This window comes from Barbatula barbatula (genome assembly GCF_947034865.1).
Source record: "Barbatula barbatula genome assembly, chromosome: 13".
NCBI classification, from domain to species: domain Eukaryota; kingdom Metazoa; phylum Chordata; class Actinopteri; order Cypriniformes; family Nemacheilidae; genus Barbatula; species Barbatula barbatula.
Genome location: NC_136776.1, coordinates 13,861,885 through 13,883,987, shown reverse-complemented (window position 1 = coordinate 13,883,987; position 22,103 = coordinate 13,861,885). Strand labels below are relative to the sequence as shown.

At 40.2% G+C, this 22,103-nt stretch overlaps 1 long non-coding RNA gene across 2 annotated transcripts in view; it reads left to right on the top strand.

Moving 5' to 3' along the window:
• The window catches only part of LOC306902754, a 36,147-nt gene extending 22,387 nt beyond the window's left edge, over positions 1 to 13,760 (top strand). Inside the window, exons 3-7 of one of the 2 annotated variants that reach the window (XR_013787472.1) lie at positions 10,387 to 10,531; positions 10,649 to 10,984; positions 11,094 to 11,186; positions 11,960 to 12,066; positions 12,238 to 13,029. This is a non-coding gene — a long non-coding RNA (uncharacterized lncRNA). Of the gene's footprint in view, positions 1 to 10,386; positions 10,532 to 10,648; positions 10,985 to 11,093; positions 11,187 to 11,959; positions 12,067 to 12,237 lie in introns of both variants that reach the window. The other variant, XR_013787471.1, reaches the window with a different exon arrangement.
• Positions 13,761 to 22,103: the final 8,343 nt, after the last annotated feature.

Below are 22,103 nucleotides of genomic sequence, written 5' to 3'. Positions count from 1 at the left end.
GCTTCGTTTTTTATCACATGCTTCGAAGCACATTAATTAACGTTACATGTTTGCACTTGCTAATTGTGTCCCAACCGGTTAGAAATACTACATGTTCACTTGGGATCTTCACACCCACTAGAATACTTGGGCCAAAAACAGGAAATACGTCATGAATGTAGTAAAGTGGCCAAATGCAAAGACCGCAAGCGGGGGTATTTGGAAGCAGCTTCATACTCATTTTCACCCCACTTTATAGGGTATTCATTGACGTCACATTACCACTTGAACATGTCAGTTACACACCCTGGGACACGTTCACCCAGCAAAATGGTTGAGGAGAAAAGGAGAAACAAAGAAACCGGGACTAAAACACAATTATTTGCTGAACCTATAAGCAGTTGGACTCGACAGTGAGCCATACAACTACTTACGACTTTCGAAGGAATCAGTGATGCCCACAACCCCGATCTGCGGAGGACCACTCTCTGGTATCGCAACCAGCGGAGTTGAGTTAAAGGAGTTTGATGAGGTCGTGGACCACGAACGACCTGTGGCAGCAAATCACACAGCGTCGAACTCCAACAGCGAGAGAGTGGCTCTCTGAGGGCGGTGTTGAACAGCACCGCCAGCTCCTCCTCCCCGAAGACACCCTGTCCTGTGTAGTAGGGTTAATTGAGCATGCCATAGGTAGCCAGCTGAATCCATTTAGGGATGTGGGTGTGTGTGTATATATATGGGCGAATACAGACAAACTGGATGTGCGTCGTCTTTGACACCGCCGGTTTCTGGGTGACGTCATCTTTTCTTGTCGCAGGTAGGAAAGGCGGTCTGTAGCGGGTGGGTTTGTTTTGTATGGGGAATAATTGTTGTTTATTATTATTATTCTTAGGAGTTGTTGTGTGGTTGTTCCCTTTGGCTGGCTGGCTGCTGATGCTGGTATGTCATTTATATTTGTCTATTTTATTTTAATAAGAGTTGTATTAGTGTCTCATGATCCAAAGTTTTTAGGCTTATGTGCTTTACTGCTGGCCGAGTGCCCGCTATTAATGACGTTAAGCTGCAGCACCTTAAGTAAATACGAAATTGTTTGTTTCTGTTTTGCTTTTTAGGACAATGTTTACTATTTTTTGGTTTCATACTTTATAGGTTTTTGACCATTTTAGGCGTTACGGTTCTTCGGAGCTAAGGGTTAGCTACCTGACTGCTTTGCTGTTTTGTCCTGGAGTGCATTGATGCAGTGACTTTCGGCGCACGCTGTCGCCTGGTGACTGTTCTGTTCGCGAACACAGTTCGTTGAAGTAATTTTGGTGCATTGTCTCACTAGCGACTGTCACTAGCGACCTCAACACTATTCTGGCGCGTTGCTTCGCCGTGTTGCAGACTGTGTGCATCTACCGCTTGCATCAAATTCATTGTGACGTTGTGTGTAGAGCTTTGTGTTAATCACTTTGATTCCTGCTCGTTTTATTGCAACCGTCTAGGTTTGTTATTTGTTTCTTTTTTTGTTTACGGTATCCTTTGTGTGGATGCTGTTCATGTTCGTTTCTTTTTCTTATAAATATTATTTGTTTCTTTCTTTTTTTGCCTTGCCGGTAGGCATTAGGCATTATCCCTCTACATATCCCCTTTAGCATTAAGGTCTGACATATATATTCTCGTATTGTGAATAATTGTTTCGATGGTTCATTTTGTTGATTTTGTGATTTGTCCTCATCCCTGTCATTTATTGGGTAGCCTATATGTGGAGAGAGGGGTTGCTTACTCTGTTATAATTTATGTTTACACGAAGTGCTGTGTTTATTATTGATTGGTTTTGTGTGTGGTTTGGGTTTCTTTTTATAATTTTGTAACTACCCAACTGTTCCACTCTCCCAATTCTGTTTGTTTTCCTTGTTTACTTACGTGATAAACCAACGTTGCTATTAGACCTCTTAAATATTTAAACAAACTTAAAAGATAATAAAATAATTTATATTTATACCCACGTCTGTTGCCTGAATTGTTCACTCTAGGTATTTGAACCTGTGTGCCCTAACTAGGGTTATTTCCCCAAATTGTGGGGTGGCGTAGTCGATTTAAACTAGAGTATTGGGCTTTTCAACCCCCCCCCCTCCCTTCACTTTGCTACACCTGCAATGTCCAGGAACCTCTCCACATACTCATCCACAGTCTCATTTCCCTGGCGAAGGCTGCAGAGGCAGCGGGCCAGGCTAGACCGGCCAGTGTCCATGCTGCCGCTGGGTTCTGTTGTGGCTTGTTCGTTCTGTCACGAAACGTATGGTGAGGGAACCCAATCGCAGGCAGCAGTGAAGGGATTAACCCCTTACCCGCTGTCTGCACCACTCGAGAACCATGAGAGAAACAGCTTTTATTGAACGCAGTGAAAGCAGACAAGAGGCTCAAGCACTCGGCCAGTACACAGCAAAAATAGGCAAGGGAAAACAATAGAGGCAGAAGCACTCTGGGTAAGATATTCACACGCTGAGTTGGGTAAACAGTTCTGGGGGGTCTCACGCCGGGTGGGGTAATCCAATAATAGAGGTGCCAGAAGTCAGAGCGATTCCTCCGGTAGCTTTACAGAAGAACAGAGAGAGTAACGTGAGGCTTGGTAACACTCGATCCGAAGAGTTCCTTCAGATTTGACGCACCTACAAAACATCCAGGGTATACACATCTCCAAGAGGACCCAGCAGCATGAGGCAGATCTGGCCGAGATAGAAAGCAGCGGTCGCTGGGGACTGTGGTGAGAGAGATGCCCAAAACCCGGAAGTGCGCTAAACACTTGAGTCAAGACTGGACAAAAGTGAGCTAAAGGGTAGCACGTCTCGAACAAGTTAAGCCCGAACGCTAACTAAACTAGGTAATTATTCTAGCGGCAAGGCAAGGAAACAAATGAGGGAAAGAGAAACAATCCGTGTACAACAGAGAGGGAGAGGAGAGACCAGGTGAGAGGGGTTAACCTAATTAATAGCTAATGAAGGGAAACGAGCAGGAGAGGGAAACGAGCAGGAGAGGGAAAAAACATGCGTACTCTGGACTCGTGAGAGCCGTCAGAAACAGCGTCACGTGCCCAACATAACAAAAGGCAGAGGAAAACACAGACAACACAGGGAGTGCTAGACCCGAGACCTGACAAATCCCCCGTATACAGTCCATCATAGATTAGATTAGATTCAACTTTATTGTCATTACACATATACAAGTACAGTGTAACGAAATGTAGTTTAGGTCTAACCAGAAGTGCAATTAGCAAGTTAAGGATATACAGTTAGAATAAACACAGAATACAATATGAGAGAATATAATACAGTGGGCATGGACTATAAAAATATTTTGCAGTAGGTATGTTCTATGAGAATATGACAGTAGGTATGTACTATGAACAATATATACAGATGGCTATATACTATGAACATTAATGTACAGGTGAATATGATCAGATAATAATTTAGACTAAACCGTAGTGCAAGTGACTTAAGTGTGCAAAAATTATTGACATTAGCTATTAAAGTTGCAATGCAATAGGTGAGTTAATGCAGTTGTTGAAGTTACAGTGCAGTGGATGAGTTAATGCAGTTATTAAAGTTATGGTGCAGTAAACGAGTTAATGCAGTTAATAGGTTGCAGTCCAGAAGATTAGTTAATGCAGTTATTGAAGTTACAGTGCAATAGATGAGTAGATGCAGTTAATACAATTACAATGTAGTAGATGAGTTAGTGCAGTTATGGAAGTGGTCCATTAATGCAAATGAGCATTCAGTTAAATATTCCTGGTGTGCAAGTGAGCAGTATAGAGTGCAAATGATGCTGTGTGTGTGTAAACAGTCCAGTAGAGCAGATAACATGAAGTACTGGTGTGTAGAGTTCAGTCATGCATGGCAGCCCTGTATTGCAATGTAAACAATGTTATAGCAGCATTAAAGTTAAAGTTAAGAGAGGTAGTGGAATCAGTGGGGGTGCAGAGTTCAATAATGAAACAGCTCTGGGAAAAAAGCTCTTTCTTAGTCTGCTGGTTCTTGTCCGGAGGCACCGGAAGCAGCCAACCGGAAGGCAGGAGAGAAACAGTCTATGAGCGGGGTGAGAGAAGTCCTTGAGAATGCTGCAAGCTCGACCCAGACAGCGTTTCTTCTGGATGTCCTCAATGGGAGAAAGTGTAGTCCCTGTGATGTGCTGGGCTGTTGTCACCACCCGCTGCAGTGCCTTGCGCTCAGCAACATTACAGATGCCGTACCAGACTGTGACACAGTTGGTCAGGATGCTCTCTATCGTGAAGCGATAGAAGTTCACCAGGATAGTTGAAGACAGTTGGTTCTTCTTCAGTGTCCTCAGAAAGAAGAGACGCTGGTGAGCCTTCTTGACCAGGCATGAGGTGTTGGAACTTAAAACTGGAAACACGTTCAACAGCCATCCCATTAATGTGGATGGGGTCGTGTGTGCCTCCTTTCGCCTTCCTGAAGTCCACAATGATCTCCTTTGTCTTGGAGGTGTTAAGGAGCAGGTTGTTGTCTGAGCACCATGTGGCCAGTTGCCGGACCTCCTCCCTGTATGCAGTCTCATCGTTGTTGCTGATGAGACCAATCACCGTTGTATCGTCTGCAAACTTGATGAAGGAGTTAGATCCGTTCACAGGCCTGCAGTCGAGTGTGAAAAGGGAGTAGAGAAAGGGGCTCAGTACGCAGCCCTGTGGTACACCAGTGTTAAGGGTGGTGGTGGTGGAGCAGATGTGGCCTAACCTAACAAGCTGAGGCCTGTTCGTCAGGAAGTCCATAATCCAATTGCAGGTAGGGTTGTTAATGCCTAGGTTTCCAAGTTTGACGATTAGCTTGGAAGGGATGACGGTATTGAAAGTGGAGCTGAAGTCTACGAACAGCATACGTGCATAAGTGTCCTTATTGTCCAGATTTGTGAGCACGGCGTGCAGCGTCATGGACACTGCATCATCTGTTGTTGCGATAGGCAAATTGGTATGGGTCCAGTGTGGGTGGTAGAGAGTCCTTTAGGTGTGCCAGGACCAGCCGCTCAAAGCACTTCATAACAATGGGTGTGAGTGCTACAGGGCGGTAGTCGTTCAGGCCCGTCGGGTTAGAATTTTTTGGAATGGGCACAATGGAGGTGGATTTTAAACATGCTGGAACCACTGCTTGGGCGAAGGACAGGTTGAAGATGTCCTTAAAGACCCCAGCGAGCTGCTCTGCACATGCCCGGAGTACGCGACCAGGGATGCCATCTGGGCCAGCAGCCTTGCGCGCGTTGATCCGACTTAGTGCATTGTGAACATCAGTGGAGTTAAGTGTGATGATTGTGTGGTCAGCAGAGGGTGTGAGTTTGGAAGCTGTTTCCTTATTGTCTCTCTCAAAGTGAGCATAAAAGTAATTAAGCTCGTTAAGGAAGACGGCATCTGTGGCTATCGGGGTGGAGTGGTTGGGTTTGTAATCACTGATGGCCTGGATGCCCTGCCACATGCGTCGAGGGTCAGAATTGAAAAAATGCTCCTCTAGCTTCAGCTTGTAGCAGTGCTTGGCCTTTTTGATGCCCCTCTATAGATTTGCCCTAGAAGTACTATAGGCCTGTGCATCATCCGATCGGAAGGCAGTGTTGCATGCTTTCAACAGAAGGCGCACTTCCTTGTTCATCCATGGCTTCTGATTGGGGTACATGGTGATCTGCTTAGGAGTTGTGACACTATCAATGGTGGAATTTATGTAGTCCAATACAGAGGAGGTGTAACTGTCGATGTCCGCGTGAGAGCCACTGGTGGCCTGAGAAGCAAACAGACTCCAGTCTGTGTGTAGAAACCTTTCCTGGAGTGAAAAGTCTGCCCCCACAGGCCACACCTTGATGGTCTTCACTGATGGCTTCACACGATTAATGAGAGGTGAGTATTAAGGGGTGAGGAACAAAGAAAGGTGATCAGATTGACCCAGGTGGGGGAGGGGGGTCACGGTGTAAGCTTCAGCCATGTTTGTGTAGACATGATACAAAGTTTTATTTCCTCTTGTGTGGCAGGAAACATGCTGGTGAAATTTAGGGAGCACTGTCTTTAAGTTAGAGTGATTAAAATCTCCCGCAACAATAAATGCAGCCTCCGGGTGAGCAGTCTGTTGTTTACTGATGGCTGCATGAAGTTCTTTCATAGCATGCTTGGCATCAGCATCCGAAGGAATATAAGCTGCCGTTATAATGGTGGAAGTGAATTCCCGTGGCAGATAAAACAGTCTAGATTTAACCATGAGAAACTCAAGGTTAGCCGAGCAGTGTCTCCCGACAATAACAGAGTTCGTGCAGCAAGCTTTGTTGATGTAAATGCACACTCCACCTCCTCTTGTCTATCCGCCCGGTGTGTGTTGTAGCCCGCTAACTCAATAGCGTTGCCCGGTATGCCGCTGTGTAGCCATGTTTCAGTGAAAAAGTTATTGGGATTAAGTTTTTCATGAACCATTTTTGCTTTAATATCTTTCATCCCCAATTCCTCTGTGGCAGACTCTACAATTGTCTTAATTCTATCACTGTTCGTCTGTTGCTGCATTACTACATTCATAATTTTTCTTAGGAAGACCACAGGACTGATTTTACACACAATCAATCCTATCCTCATTAATCGTTTAACAGCATGTGCCATTTCTGTTTGCTTCTGATTTTCAATAGAAGGTGAGCTCTAGGTTGGACTTCTTCCAGCTGACTGATTTATGTCATTTGTAGCTTGAACATCATTTGATTTGGTTGGTTCGATTTCCGTTACTTTTTTAACCGTATATGACACTTGATAAAAAAATTTTGTACTTTTGTACTTTTTGGTGTAATATTCCAGGAAATACCTCCAGGAAATACGAATTCCATAAAACACTGCTGAAAGTGATAAACATTATTGTATGCATTTCAGCCCTATAACGAATACACAAAATAAAGGCTCTTTTTTTCTAAAGTCTGTTTTTGAAAGTGTATTACTCTGAGGGGCCCAGGAATCTGCAGACAATTGTTCTTGATTCCAACAGGTCTCAACAAATAGAGGAAAAAACCTTTTCTCTATCATGTGGTATTCAATTATTATTCTAAAGCAACCTCAAGTGTCCTTTTTCATAATTTCCACCTGCATTTGGCATACCCACTTTTAAACCAACCCCATAACCACATACAGTGGTATAAATTGAATATTTTTTGTGCCATTTCACAGTCAAAATTGCATGTAATACAGCTGAAAGTGCATGTAACAAGCCAAACTTGGTGTTGAGTTCGCTTGTGGTGAACACAAACATGCTACTTGTGCTTTGGTCCGCCTCCCCTGTTGCGCATTGCCATATCTCAGCCTCTGATTGCCTTTTTGGACGATTAATATTTATCTCATGCGAATAAACACAGGGTAATGTTTTAAATTAGGAAGTTTAAAACAATGTAATACAAAACCAGTATACTTGTATTGTGTATTTACTGTTTTCATTACATATTTAATACTTAATAGGATGGGGGTGTCGAACTGCAGAACAGAATGTAGCTTTTGGTCGCACTACATCAATACTTTCTTTAAAAAATAGTATATAACTCCTGGAAAAGCTACACTGTTTTAAAAGTAGTGGAGCTACAGTCCAGCTACGAAAGAATTTAGTTAAGTTAGTTAGTTGCATTGCTACCTTAGCTACTCTCCAACACCGCAGGCATCTGGTTCTGTTCAGCAGTCGGTGAGCCATACGGCCTTCCAGTATACGCTATAACAGAAATATAAGGCATGGGAATGACATGAGTTACCAGTTCAGTTTGTTTTGGCCCACTCATAGACATAGACTGAAACTGACACGATGATCATCAGACGAGGGTTGGCGGTCACTAGAAGATCGTTGGCCATATTTCACGTTGGAGAACCCTCCTGATATATGGCCATCCTGATGATAGGAAGCATGCTCTAAGCGATGACCTCGATGATTAGATGTTGAGCTGTCATATCGATTATGGTAATGTCATGAACAGGGTCAAGACCAGCTACAAACCGTCAAAATCTTTCCATGGCAATGGCAGAATCACCATTATTTGGAAAAGCTTCAAAAACAAGCCTTGTCGTCTCAGCTCCAAATACTTCCAAAGGCTCTTAGGCAGTAGCGGCTCCAGACAATTTTGATTGGGGGGGTCAATGGGGGGTCCTGGTCATTTAAAGGGGGGTCTCATGAAAACCAACAGAAAATACAGTGGACACGGGTAATAACTGCATATTAATGCTACTAAACAAATAAAACAACACAGCATATCAACTACTTTGTTTTTAATTAATTAATCAATTGTAGTTTGCAAACAATATGCTCGAACTTTAATTGCCATATCCACACCCAGTGCCGCTGCTAGTCATATTGGTGCCCTAAGCATAATTCCATTATGATGCCACCCCCCCCCCCACCCTGAAATTTGCCAGTTTAACTTTTTATTACCAAACATATAATTCAATACCAATAACACAATAGCAGCATCGCAGTATAAAACCTAGGAACACTAAATAGAGAAAGTAAAATCTTCACAGCTTTGCTGACTTTGTCAAACATATGTAGAATAGCCAACACACACTACACATTTGAAAGTGCAAACTTTTCTTCAGTAATAAGAATTAGTAGCAGCACATCAACATTTCCCGAATTTAAGTTAATTAAACATGGACATACCTGCATGTGATGCACGGTCATCATCTCGCAGTTTCTTCATCTTTCTTTTCTCTGATCCTGACTCCTAATGTCTTTTCGGGGCCATTTCCAAATAAGTTGCCTAGACTACCGTCTGGCGCACGCGCCATCAACCGGCGCTGCCGCGCGGACCGTACATGGGCGGGTGGTGGTGATATGGGATTGTTCGGCCGTGTTTTTTTTACATATACATGGCTAAAATGTGCCTGCCTAATCATTTTTCTATAGCCTAATGAAATAATATTAGATTTGAAAAAAATGTTTTTCATTATGCTATTTTGGTGTCGCCTCAGCACTTGGTGCCTTACGCACAGCGCGTGGTAGCGGCGGCGCTGGCCACACCCATGACAGAAAACATATTTACAATCCAAACGAACTACGCGTGTATGATTTAAATTGAGGCTGTCTTGGTTTCTCGGCTGGGCCATGGATTAAATCCCCAGTTAAATCCTCTCCGCCGTCAGGATTCCCACCATCTGTGCCCGCTGTAGCGCTCGATGAGGCGCCATTTCTTTCCATCTGCTCACCTGTCTCTTCCGCCCTTTTTTAGGTATGACAAAACGATCCATTTTTAGCTTCAAGAAAAGTTCGTAGCAGCTCTTGCGGTCGCGCGACAGCGCCTTGAACGCAATGACGCAAGACGCAGCGGCAGCAACGTTCATGGGGCGTGGCATTGATTCTGATGTTTATATTTTTTTATATGTCGATTAAATTATTAATTATTATTGTTCTGCGTAGTTTGAAGAGAACGATTTTTAAATCTTTATCCCGGATATATATTTTAATATATATCAAATATTTTTTAATCAGGAAGGGGTGGGGGGTCTAATGGGGGGTCAAGGCGTTTTTTGGAAGGGTCTTGAGACCCCCCAAGACCCCCCCTGGCGCCGCCACTGCTCTTAGGGCATGCACGGTCTGGCGTTCACAAACGTCTGAAAATGTAACAAAAACTTTTTTTCCTTCCGAAACAACCATTTCATGCAGCAACAAACAGTTAATAATTTTGTTGTTTCTCAAGAGACAGGGAGAAGCAGTGAGCTAAAGCATCTCCACTCAACCTCGTAGGCAAAATGGCAGCCAGATCTTGTTTCTGTGCATCCGCACAAGCCTTAACATCGAGCTCTAATCGGGTATTCCATAATGACAAACTGTCTAAATCCCTACAGTCCCCATGAAAAGTGTGATTAGAAGAAGCCTCATTTACTGCATTGCTAGCTGTAGTGTCCATTTCATCATCTTAATTTCGCCAGGAGACGAAACACTTGCAGGACACATGTGACACATGTGAGACACTTTTTCCTGTGGGTGTAGGCACTGTTTAACGTTGAATGTAGCGAGCGATGAAGCAGTCTTTTGGGTAGATTAACATTCTTTAGTTTAATTTTTGGAAGCATCAGCATCAGGCACATGCTCACTGCTTCTCTCTCTTTCCCAAGAGCACTCGCACAAAATAGCTTTTTAACTAAAACATATTAAACTAGAGTTCAACAAACATTTCCTTGTTTTATTAAATAGAAAATAAACAAAGAATCAAATTAAACTGTGAATTAACTAAATTAAAGTGAAGTACATTTTGGTACGATTCACAGAATTATAAAAATTAGTCACCAGTCACTGGCGGTAAAATGTTTATTACTTTCTAATTAACAAAATCAGAAAAACAGTCACATGACAAACAGTGGATACAAAAGGAAAACTATATTTTTGACATAATCAGTGATTTTAATAATGGTGTATTCTGTGTAAGAAAGGAGAGGACAATGTGGTCAGAGCAAAACAGACTTTGACTTCCTCTTTAAGAGGACAGTTTCTTACTGTGAGAGCTCTGCAGTGCAGTTCGTCTTTAATGCTGTGAGAAGTCAACAACATGAGGATTATTCACATTCAGATTTGTGAGTTTATTACTTATTATGAATATCGCTATAGATATATATTTATACACTTATACCCATGTTATTTGTACTTCTAACAGAATTCTATTATAAGGTTTTTATTATATTATCTTACAGATGTGTTCATGTGGTGTCAAGCTGCAGAGACTTTAAAACAACTGACTTGTTTGGGACTAAATGTGACTATAAACTGTGATCTTGATTCCAAAGAGGTTTATTGGATTTTATTGAAACAATCAGATTCTCCTTCAGTGATACTGCAGTCATTCTCAAACCCACCAATGGCTTTTCATTTAAAAAAAACAGCGAAAATACTTCAATACAAATATTCAATACAATCTAATCATAGTCTGGTTATATATAATGTCACTTATGATGACTTAGGAGTTTATTACTGTATGAATTCAGATAGACCTCCAAAAACCAGTAACAGCACAAGACTGCACATCATGGGTAAGCAATCTTTAATTTGTTTGATATAGTTTGATATTGTGCTTAAGTCGAGCAGACTGCAGTAACACACTACGCACTTTTAAACAACTCGGGTTGAATAATCTCTCAGATTCTACAGAGATAAAGGAAAACTGGACACATTGGAAGACTTTCATCCTCATATCTGGTCTGTTAAATGCTGTTCTGATCATAACAGTTGTGGGTGAGTAGTTTGATGCTATTTGTAAAAATATTAAAGCTGTTCTCTAGATAGATGAGGTTGAAATTACGTAAAAAACACTTTTGTTCAGGCTTTCTACTATTTCACATCATGCAGTGTATCTTTATATAATTGCATTTATTTCAATAAATATTTATTATTAAAGAAATGCCAACCCATAACCTTTAGTATATAAATGGCTGTGACATAATATTCTGTTTTATAAAGATTTTAAATAAACACAATAGTTATATGATTATATAACAGTCTAATAAACATAAAGTAAATTTGTTTTGTAAATAGTTTTGAACAAATGCAATAACACCATGTTTTCTAATATCACATATTCTATGTATCTTTATATCTCAGAAATGACTGTTTTTACTTTTGTCACTACTATCGGTAATAATTTGTATTTTCTGTTAAGCTCCTTGGCAGCAATGCAAAAGAAAAGCACCCTTGAAACAAATCTGTACAAAAAATATACTTATTATGCTACTGTTGTCTATAGTCTCATATAAGAGCCTATATAGATGTGTTATACTTTCAAATACTGTTATTAGTCAAGGGAATTATTTATTTGCTAAAAACACCTGAACTAGAGACCAGTTACAAATAATAATACATATATAAATGCAGGTTTTCTAATACATTCATACATAAAATAAAATAAAGTTTATGAATGTTGTAGCCTGTGGACACGTGGACAGTGCTCCACATGTTAGTGCAACAGGTCTTCAGACGATCCAAGTTTGAGTCTACTGTGTTATTTCTAGGACTACTAAAAGTCTATTTTATTGAAAATGGATCTTGGACAAAATCTGGAAAAAGCTCAAGACAATATTATAGCGCTGACCTACAGCAGACGCAAGTCACAGTACAGGTAAAACCTTTAATATTATTATTAAAATTCATAAGATAAAATGATTGAGTATTTTTGCTAAACGTTTTGCTCCAGTGTGAGTAAAGCATTGGTTGGTTATGAAATGTCCATTTGGCTTGAGGGACAACTGCAGTTTAAATATTAATACTGTTTCTACTGTTGATATTTCAGTATGCAGCGGTGGACTTTTCCAAACTGCATAACATTTTCCATCCCAGACAAGACAAAAGCACAGGAATATAAATGACATCGTATTCATTTACAGTACAAAATTATTAACCACCTTTTTTGGTATAAAAATATTGAGTTTGTTTGAATTATTGCAAAAGTTTTGAACAAAAATTTGACCTTTTTGTTGTTGACTTAATTTAGACAAACTTAAATGATCAATGATCAATATGTCTTGTTAACTGTACAATGTTTTTATTTGCCATTCTGGATTTTGCAACAACGAACCTTAAACTGCTCAGATTTTGTCTTTAATAAACTTGTTTAGATCATGTATGTTTGTTTTAAAGCTGTTTGAATATTGTCCTTGCTTGTCAAACTATGTACACACTGATGCTGCTTTTGCATTTACTAAGGTGCATGTTCAGTACATGAATCGTTTGTTTTGCATTGCACAAGCATGTAAAACATTGTTCAAAGACTTTCCAATAAAGATTTGTGAAGTTTATTTGAATATGATCAAATTACGAATGGTGGGCAACATGTTGTATTTTTTGTGGATGATGTTGTTTTTGATTTTGTTTTGATATAGTAAGTGCTTTCATTGTTTGATTACTGAGAGGTTGCCCCATAATTCATGAAAAGCTTAATGTGGCGCATGGAAAGTTTGATGAAAACATTATAAAAGTTAAACTCATTGGAAACTTTACATTTAGGGGATAGTCAAGTGAAACTGGAACAGATGTGTTTTCAGTTGTTTCTTGTATTACACAGAATAAAACAGTCTTGGAAAGGATTATTATGGCTGATCGCTACAGATTGAAACTGGTAGAGAACCACATAATTAAAAAAGTGTTTTGGGATCGATGTACAAAGCAGTGGCGGATTCAGAACGTGACAGATGGGTGGACCTGGATTATGTCGAGGGGGGCCTGAATTTATTTATTTATTTAAGCATTTGGCAGACGCTTTTATCCAAAGCGATTTACATGCGATTATCCTATACATGTTACACAGCTATCTGCAATCCCCTGGGATCCAACCCACATCCTTGCGTTGTTAGCGCAATGCTCTTACCACTGATCTACAGGAAAGCTAGGGAAAGCTGAATGGGTGTTCCGAAATCAAAGCAGTTGTCCCGAATCCAGCAGGGCTGGGTTTTTCACGAAACTTTCTTAACGCGACGTCGTTCTTATGTTACACTGTATCTTATCATATATGTGCACGTCACGTGTACATCACTTTTGAATAAGAAATGATAACAAGTCTATAAAAACATCCTAATACATGCAATTTCAACTATTTCCATTAAAGAAGGTTCATATACATGTTCAATATTATAATATAGTTTTTTTATTTATTTAATCTATTTTGGTTATGAAAAGTGAACACTGAACAGCATTATAAGAGGCAAAATATGACATGCCAGACATGATTATGACCACTTCATAGGTTTGTTTAGAAAGACTTTCTTTAAAAATTTAGTTTTGCATAAATTGTATCTTAATTTTAATAAATGTTTAATCAAACGTCGGGTGTGGATTGAAGTCCGTTAAAAAAAAAACCTCTATAGGATGTTTCCGCGGCCTATGTCTTTCTGCCTTCTGTCTCAAGTATACAGTAGGCTTATAGAAAGTTATGAAAGGCTATTTGACAGTTTTTTCGTGCTTATAAGCAATATGCTATATTGTTTAAAAACAATAAACGTGACATGACTTATAGTGCTGAATTACAGAGCTGGTATAAACATATCAAACAACATCATTGTGATCAGACCGCTTTCTTTCTTTTTTTCCTTTTCTTTACCCCGCTGTCATTATTGTTGTGTGTTATTGTTATCGAGAGGAAAGCGCTCAACACATATTTAGGTTATAACGTGGTGTTATTCAAAAAACTTTTCCACTTGTCTAGTTCAGGGTGCTTGCAGGAAAAGTTCTCAAAGTGATCATAGCTGAAAGCTGCTCGCCGCTCCATTCTCAGAGCCAGCGGTTGTTTCATTACGATCAGGGCGGTTTCTAGCTTTTTGGGCTAGTTTATTTTTTTTAAACTCTGAGGTAGAGATTCCTTACTTTTTATAATATTTCATAGCAAAGTGATCATTTAAAATTCATAGTGCTATTTGAATAATCTATCTGAATAATATAGCAGCTATACTGCTACTACTACCACTAAAAGTAGTTTCTCTGCACCAGGCGCATACGTACGTTTAGATGACATTGTAATTAGCGTCTACCGTTATTCTCATCATCTCAGTGGAAGGTGGGTGGCTGTCAGTCATCCCGTGACCGTCAGACCTGTCGGCAGACATCACAAAGGTGATGATTTTCACCTGATTACTCCATGCACACTTACATGCTTTGCAAATTAATATATGCAATAAATGCAAATAAAGACAGGTACTTTTAATTCTCCAAAATAAAATTAAATATGAGGCTAAACTTGCCGTTTGGGGGGCCCCTGGTGGCTGCGGGGCCCCATGCAGCCGCATAGTCCGCATATAGCAAGAAACGGCACTGATTACGATCCACAGATTGGTCCTCCACATAATTATTAATCTCAAAACAAGATTTTTTTTAAATAAGTGAGAGTAACTTGTTTGGCCATACTTAAGAAAAATCAAGATACCATGTACACTACTAGCGAACGTTAGCCGTTGGTTGTTCGCGTCAGCTTGCAATTGTGCGTGCTACGTATTGACCAATGAAAACACATTACCAACACAATTACATTTTAAATAGTTATCAGGCTTACTTATAATTTTACTGTTTTTAACATAACATGTTATAGATAAAGAACACCACATAAAGTAGTATCCATGTTTAACTATACAGTATAGTATTTCATTTTTTATTTCTGATTGGGCGGGCCAGCTGTCAATGTGCGTCTCCTGTTGCTGGTAGAGGCGCTTATTCAGTGAACGATCTAGTGCATCGTATTTGAGGAATGGCAGAAATGACTTCTCTAGTCGTATGGGTTGGTGGACAGGTTGGATGTGCTGCATTGCTATTTTGTCGATGAGGGGGCTAAAGCTGTAAGAAATCGGGCCGTATATATGAATTGTAAGTCATGCTTACTGTAGCTTCCTCTGAGACTAAAAATATTCTGATGAAACAGTTGAAAGCTTTGAAGTACAGTTTTTTTCTCATCTTTCTTCTTCAGTTTTTGAAAATATAGTTTTAATAGCCTTCCTCATTGGAATACCTTCAGTATTGAAACGTAGCTATTGGTTTATAGAAATGTTTCCATTGGACAATAATGTTCCTGGAACATCACAAATGATTTTTGTTTTACAAGTCTTTCTCTTGTCATATTAGTTAAATAAATAAAATCAGATGTACATGTAATAATGATTTGAATTTTTTTTAAGTATAAGAAAAAAAAAGGTAAGAATGAAAGGGCTTTGTGCACACTCTGTGCTTTAACTTTAACTAAAACCAGAAAATAAGTCCGGTTTGGTCACTTGTCACCCAATTACTTGTAAATCTCACCTTTGACTAGACGGGAGGTTAAACTGTGAATCTAGTGCAATGTATTTCTCATACATCTAAACCTTAGTTTGTTTATGTGGTCTAAACCTCGGATGGAAATAGGGTGGCATTGCACTTTGCAATGATGCTTATTGTGTTTGTGCACATGTGCCCTTGTGTGTAGATTAACCATACAGTCTACACACTGAACTAAAGAAACCCTTTAATCTGAACACTGTAAACAAGAGCACAAGACCCTCGTGGACATAAAGTACAGCCCCATTACATTAGGATGCATGAGCTGTTATTTCCACCTTCGCAAAGACATTTTCTAATTATATGTCTAACCGTGGGGGTCAGAACTGTTTTTAAAGAGAAACCACAGAGACAGGGCAGTGAATGGGTGTTTTTTAAGATTTATTAAGTAGAATTTACATTATCAGAAAATGATAGTAGTGACACATTTTTACTTTTATTTACTTTAAAGTAACAAATTTTAAGAATCTGTACTTCATGAGTGTTTTTCATAAATATATATATTTACATTTAACAAACCAAAAGTAAACATTTTGTAAAAAAAAAAGCATATTTTTTATGTATTTAAGTATTTAAAGATATAAACGATATTTATATATGAAATGTAGTGGAGTTAAAAGCATGATTTATGCTTTATAACGTAGTGAAGTACATTTTTTCTTGACTAATAACACTGAAGTACAGATGTTTGAAAATTTACTTTAAAGTTAAAACATTTAAGTACTATCCACTTCTTTGCATAAAAACCTCCTCATAATTAAAAAAGTTTCCTCTCCTTCTGCACTTTCACTTTACTTTTAAAGAGAACTTTTAAGTAGATTGTGCTACAGACATTGTATAGTAGAGGGTTTTCAAGTTTTTGCAAATAAAAAATGTTTGAGGGTATGGTGCTTGTATTTTTTAGCCTCCAGGTTAAAGTCTGTGCTGTTTTAGAAGAGATTGTAGATTATTCATGTTTAAATCTAGACACAAGGGCACAAGGGCACAAGGACACAAACACACAGAGCATCATTGCTAAAAGCAAACTGCAATACTGTACCACTCTGTTTCCATCTGAGGTTTAGACCACTGAAAGTGAAGATGAACAAACACTGCGAGACACTGCGAAGTCACTGAAAAAGCATTTAAAGTATTTTGCTGAACCTTCTTGTTGACGTTATGGCTAACATTTGCACCAATTGTGGGGCCCTATGAAATTCATTTAAAATTTTCCTAAATTCAGCTGTTGCTTTAATTCAGACAAGATTAGGTGCAAGAATCACAGGTGACAGCATTCAGACAGGTAGGCAGTAGAGATGCGCGGATGAGCTAAAATGTCACCCGCATCCGCTGCTTCAAATCAATTATCTACCCGCCATCCGCCCGCACGTATAATTTTCTATGATATAGATATCCGCACCCGACCCGCACCCGATCGTCACTTTAATTCATCTAATTAATTTCTTTAAGCATGATGTTATCAGATTCAGTGACGTTAGAACTAGTCTGTCAATATCCGATATTAAAATGAAACGCTAATCGTAAAATGCTTTTAAATGAACATTTATTAGTATAACAAAAAGTTTATAACACAGCTCAAATGATTTGAAATATTATAGCCTACTGAAACATTCCAAAAACAGATATTCAAAGTGACAATTAAGAACTTTTTTTTCTTTCTAGAAAACAGAACATACGTTAACAAAACGGAGCCAATTCAGCTTAAATGCAATATCAGAGTAGCTACTTGGCCTTTTCTTTTCCACTGTGCAAAAACAGAATAGCATCTACTGTGCCAGGATTCAGACGATTGCGCCTCGCCTCTAAAACCCGTCCTGCTGCACTAAATGAGCGTTCGCTTGCAGAGCTTGTTGCAGGAATGCACAATATTCTTCTAGCAAGGCGCCGCAGTCGTGGTAATAGGCGATATTGTTTGTCCCAGAATAAAAGCAAATTTTCCTCTGAGGACTCATCTAACTGAAAGTTTGAAAAACAGTATTGGTCCACTTCATCCATCATTCTGGGTAGCTCTTCATCCCATTCTGCGAAGTCCACTTTCTGTTTTTTCGCTCGTCCGCTGCCATGTTCCGCTGCAATGGGGGATATTAAACTTGTTAGTGCACACCGACCAACAGTTTCAGTGGTCTACGTGCGCAGGTAATGCGGGACAAAATTTTATTATTAATGCATTGTATAATTAATTTATTGTATTAATTTAAAAAAGTAGTATTTTTTTCTTTTAAAAATAATAACATTTTGCCTACCTTGTTCTGCCGCTGGTGAGGAGAGAAAGTTGCCTTCTGCGTTCTGGCTGACACTGGGTTCCTCACTTATAAGCTCCCGCACTTGTCTCTGCACCTCCTGTCTGTCATCTGGAGTCAACATTTTTAATGATTTAAATCTGGGACAGAGAAAAGTGGCGATCTTGTGTGTGGAAGTTAGGAGCATCTTCTCATCAAGCAGGCTGGATGCGCGATCACGGAGAAGGACTATGTATGATGGATCTCCAAACTTGGGCTCACAGTGTCTCTTGAGTTTGAAAAACCAAAGTAACACCATGTGAATTGTTGGGTATTTTTCTCCTTCAAGCTCATTAATGGCTAATTTGAAGAGAGTGAGGAATTCGATCAAGTGAGTGAGCTGGTCTTGAAAGATGCCCTCCATCCGATGCAGCTGGCCTTTGTCTTCCAGGAGCTGTCTGATGTCACTATACTGTTTTAGTATAGATTCTAGGGGTGGGCGATATGGACAAAAAATTATATCTAGATATTTTTAACGATTTTAACGATAACGATAATTAGACGATATCCATTAAAAACGTGTTTTTAAAAGTCTGAGTTACTTAATCACTGATGATAATAATGGGCACATTGTAGAATTAAAAGAGTGCTTATTTATTTTCTTTAACATGTAGTATTCAAGAAAAAACAATTCAAAGACATACAAAATACTAATTGAACTAGTGTAAGAACATCGAACTCTGAGTAAACATTCAGTTGTACACCTCTGCTGTAGTGTAAATTGTGCAGCATACAAGCAAGATGAAATTATAATATATGATATAATTGGGGAGGGCAGTTGAGCTGAAATAATTTCGACATGGCACTGTATATCTGGGGTCTAGGGTATTCATGAGTTCTATAAAGCCCTTCTCCACCAACTGAATCGGCAGCATTTCTTTTGCTATAAACTTGGTGATAGCATTTGTAATGTCTTGCCACTGTTGCTTTTCTTATCCCAAGGCACATTTCCGCCAAACGACTCCGCTAAAGTTTGCTGCGTGTGTTGTGCAGCAGGTACCTTAGCCTATGTCGGCTTTTCTCGGGCAGCGGAGTCTCGGAACTTTTCATACTCTTGGTATTCCTTACTATGGTTGGTCGTCAAGCTGCTTTTAACAGCAACATGTTTCCTACACGCTTTGCAGAGTGACGTCTTTTGCGCAACATCAGTTTTCTCAAAACCGAATCACTTCGATGCAAGTGAGGTTGAGCCACGTTTAGCAACTAAGTCATCTGAAGTAGATTGCGCTGCTCTGGGTGTCTGCAAGTTGTTTCTTTCTGTCAAATGTTTAGCATAACCACATTCGTTAACCGGTGTTGAACTTGCGTGCGGCCATGCGCTAACCTGTGAGAGATATGACGACGCGTGTATGCGCACAACAGCAATCACGTGACGCCCTGCTGCAGCCTCTGAATGTTTTCGTGTTTTGAACGTGTTTTGGAGTGTTTTTTCGGAGTAATTTAAATACTCGATAATGAGAATTTGCACATCGTTAAAACAACAATCCCGATATTATCGCAGACGATATATATCGCCCACCCCTAATAGATTCCATCATGTCAACTTTGCTGTTCCATCGAACTTCACATTCTTGAATGACAGTGTGCGTTAAACTTGCAACAGCACCGGTTCTCTTCAGAAACGTCACCAGGCTTTTGCACGTATCTATCATTTCCAGCACGTCTTTGATGCCTTCTGGTGCATTCCTCTCACTGAACGTGTGTCTTAACACAGTGTTCAGCGTGTGTGCGGAGCACGGAACCCAGTGGTAGGTCCGAAGTGCAGCCTTAATGTTCGGGCCCTGGTCACTGACAAAAACAATTTTGTCTGCTGTAATTCCATAACTCATTAAGACAGTGGTTATTTGATCATGGATATTTTCGGCGTTTTTTTTTAGATGACTGTCAAATTCCACTGTTGCCAGAATGCGACTTTCCAGATGCCACTTCTCGTCGATATAGTGACATGTAAGAACAGTATATGCCCTCTTATTAAATTCGTCTGTCCACATATCTGTGGTAACAGCAATCCCACTGTATTCCAAAACTTTTTGGATGGCCTCTGAAAGTTTTTCTTTACCAGCGGCAGCTTTTTGCTTTGTCCTGTCACAAACAGTTTGGCGATGGGGAATGATAGCATCAGCGTCAACTGCACCGTACTTGGCGCCAATATTAATAAGTGTTTGGGCCACTTTGGTCGAAAGGCCGTATATCTAGACAGCACAGGTCCACGCATGCGTCCACGAGACTAGACTTAACGTCCGGCGGTAATTTTTTGCTGTCCCTACGGATATACGAATGTAAAGTGTTTGTCTGACGCGACTCGCCTTTCGAATTAGCACACACATGATGGACCATATTCGAGGTACCAGTTTTGTGGCTTTCATACACATACAGTGCATCACAGCTGTTGCATTTCACATATCCAGCACTTGAATCATCTTCGTTGACCACTTCGCTAAAGCGCTCCCACACGGCACTTTTCTTTCCTACCTTTTGTTTGGTTTTTAATTCTCCCTTTTTAAGTTTCTCCCGGATCTGTTTCGCCTCCATTTCTGCATTAAGAAAAGGACCCCCCTCCACTGTCGACACCCGCGTATTTATTTTACATGAGTGAAAATTGCCGTTTGCCTGATCGAAACTGCTATTGAAACACATTCGTATTTTAAATAAATGTTGTTATAAATAATTGTATTTTTAACGAATGATCTCATCAACCCGCGACCCACCCGCAATTAATCAGAATATATTTTTTATTACCCGACCCACCCGACCCGCGGATTTAACCGCCATCCGCGCATCACTACTGTGTAGAAAATAGCAGCGCTGGAGTCTGGATAGAGAGGTGAAACCCGGAGAATAAGGCGGTCCCACCACACAGACAGGACAAGCGGTCTCCACTAGCAAGGGCTAATTATTGGATAACGGTTCATGAAAAATTAGCGAGTAATCTCATAGACAAGAGTGATGTTTCTCAAGGAAGTGCTGTAACTAAAGCGTCAACAGCCACGATGTCAACAACGCTAGAAAAACAAAAGATCTCACAGTGAGTGAGAATCTTGGCGGGGACTAAATAGTGGGTGAATTAATTTGGAGAGTGGAAGCAGGTGTGCGAGGTGAGTGGAAAAGAGTGCCAGGTGCGTTAGGGAGACAGAGGAAAACACGGGGGCGGGGCAGACACGGACTCTCCCATGCGATCGACAAAAACAAAGACAAACGAAGACCACCAGTGAGGATCAGACCCGAGACCTGACAATTAGTTGGAAATGCTTCAAAAACAAGCCTTGTCATCTCAGGTCTTGCGTTCCCAAATGTCTGAAAATGTAACAAAAACAGTTTCCTTCCAAAAAAAAACAATTTCATGCAGAAACACACAGTTAATAATTTAGTTGATTCTCAGGAGACAGGGAGCACCCGCTTCGAATGTTATCACTCGATTGAATGGGCGTTATCAGTGGTTATCAGCTGATACATATGGGCCAGATGGGGGCTGCTGCGCCTACTGGTAGGCTCAGAAGGCTGTTATCACCCATCCAAATGCCTAATCATTGCAGGGAGAGCCAGTGAGCTAAAGCATCTCAACCTCGTAGGCAAAATGGCAGCCAGATCTTGTGTCTGTGCATCCGCACAAGCCTTAACATCGAGCTCTAATCGGGTATTCCATAATGACAAACTTTCTATATCCCTACAGTCCCCATGAAAACACGTTGGAAGATCGACTTTAAAGTGCAGCACTGTGTAGTGTGATTAGAAGAAGCCTCATTTACTGCATTACTAGCTGTAGTGTCCATTTCACCATCTTAACTTCGCCAGGAGACGAAACGCTTGCAGGACACATGTGAGACTCGCTAGACATTTTTTTCCTGTGGGTTAGGCACCGTTTAACGTCGAATGTAGCGAGCGATGAAGCAGTCTTTTGATAAACAGTCTGTTATAAAAGTCAGAATCTTCAGATTGACTCACCACTACACCCTTCGATTGAAAAATGCGCCATCTTAGTTGAATGCCACTGCCGCCAAACTTCCAGAAACTCTTGAACTTGAAATCCGCTGCCACTAGTCTGTAACCCTTATTTTCTATGAAAAAAATAAAACACGGGTTACACCGG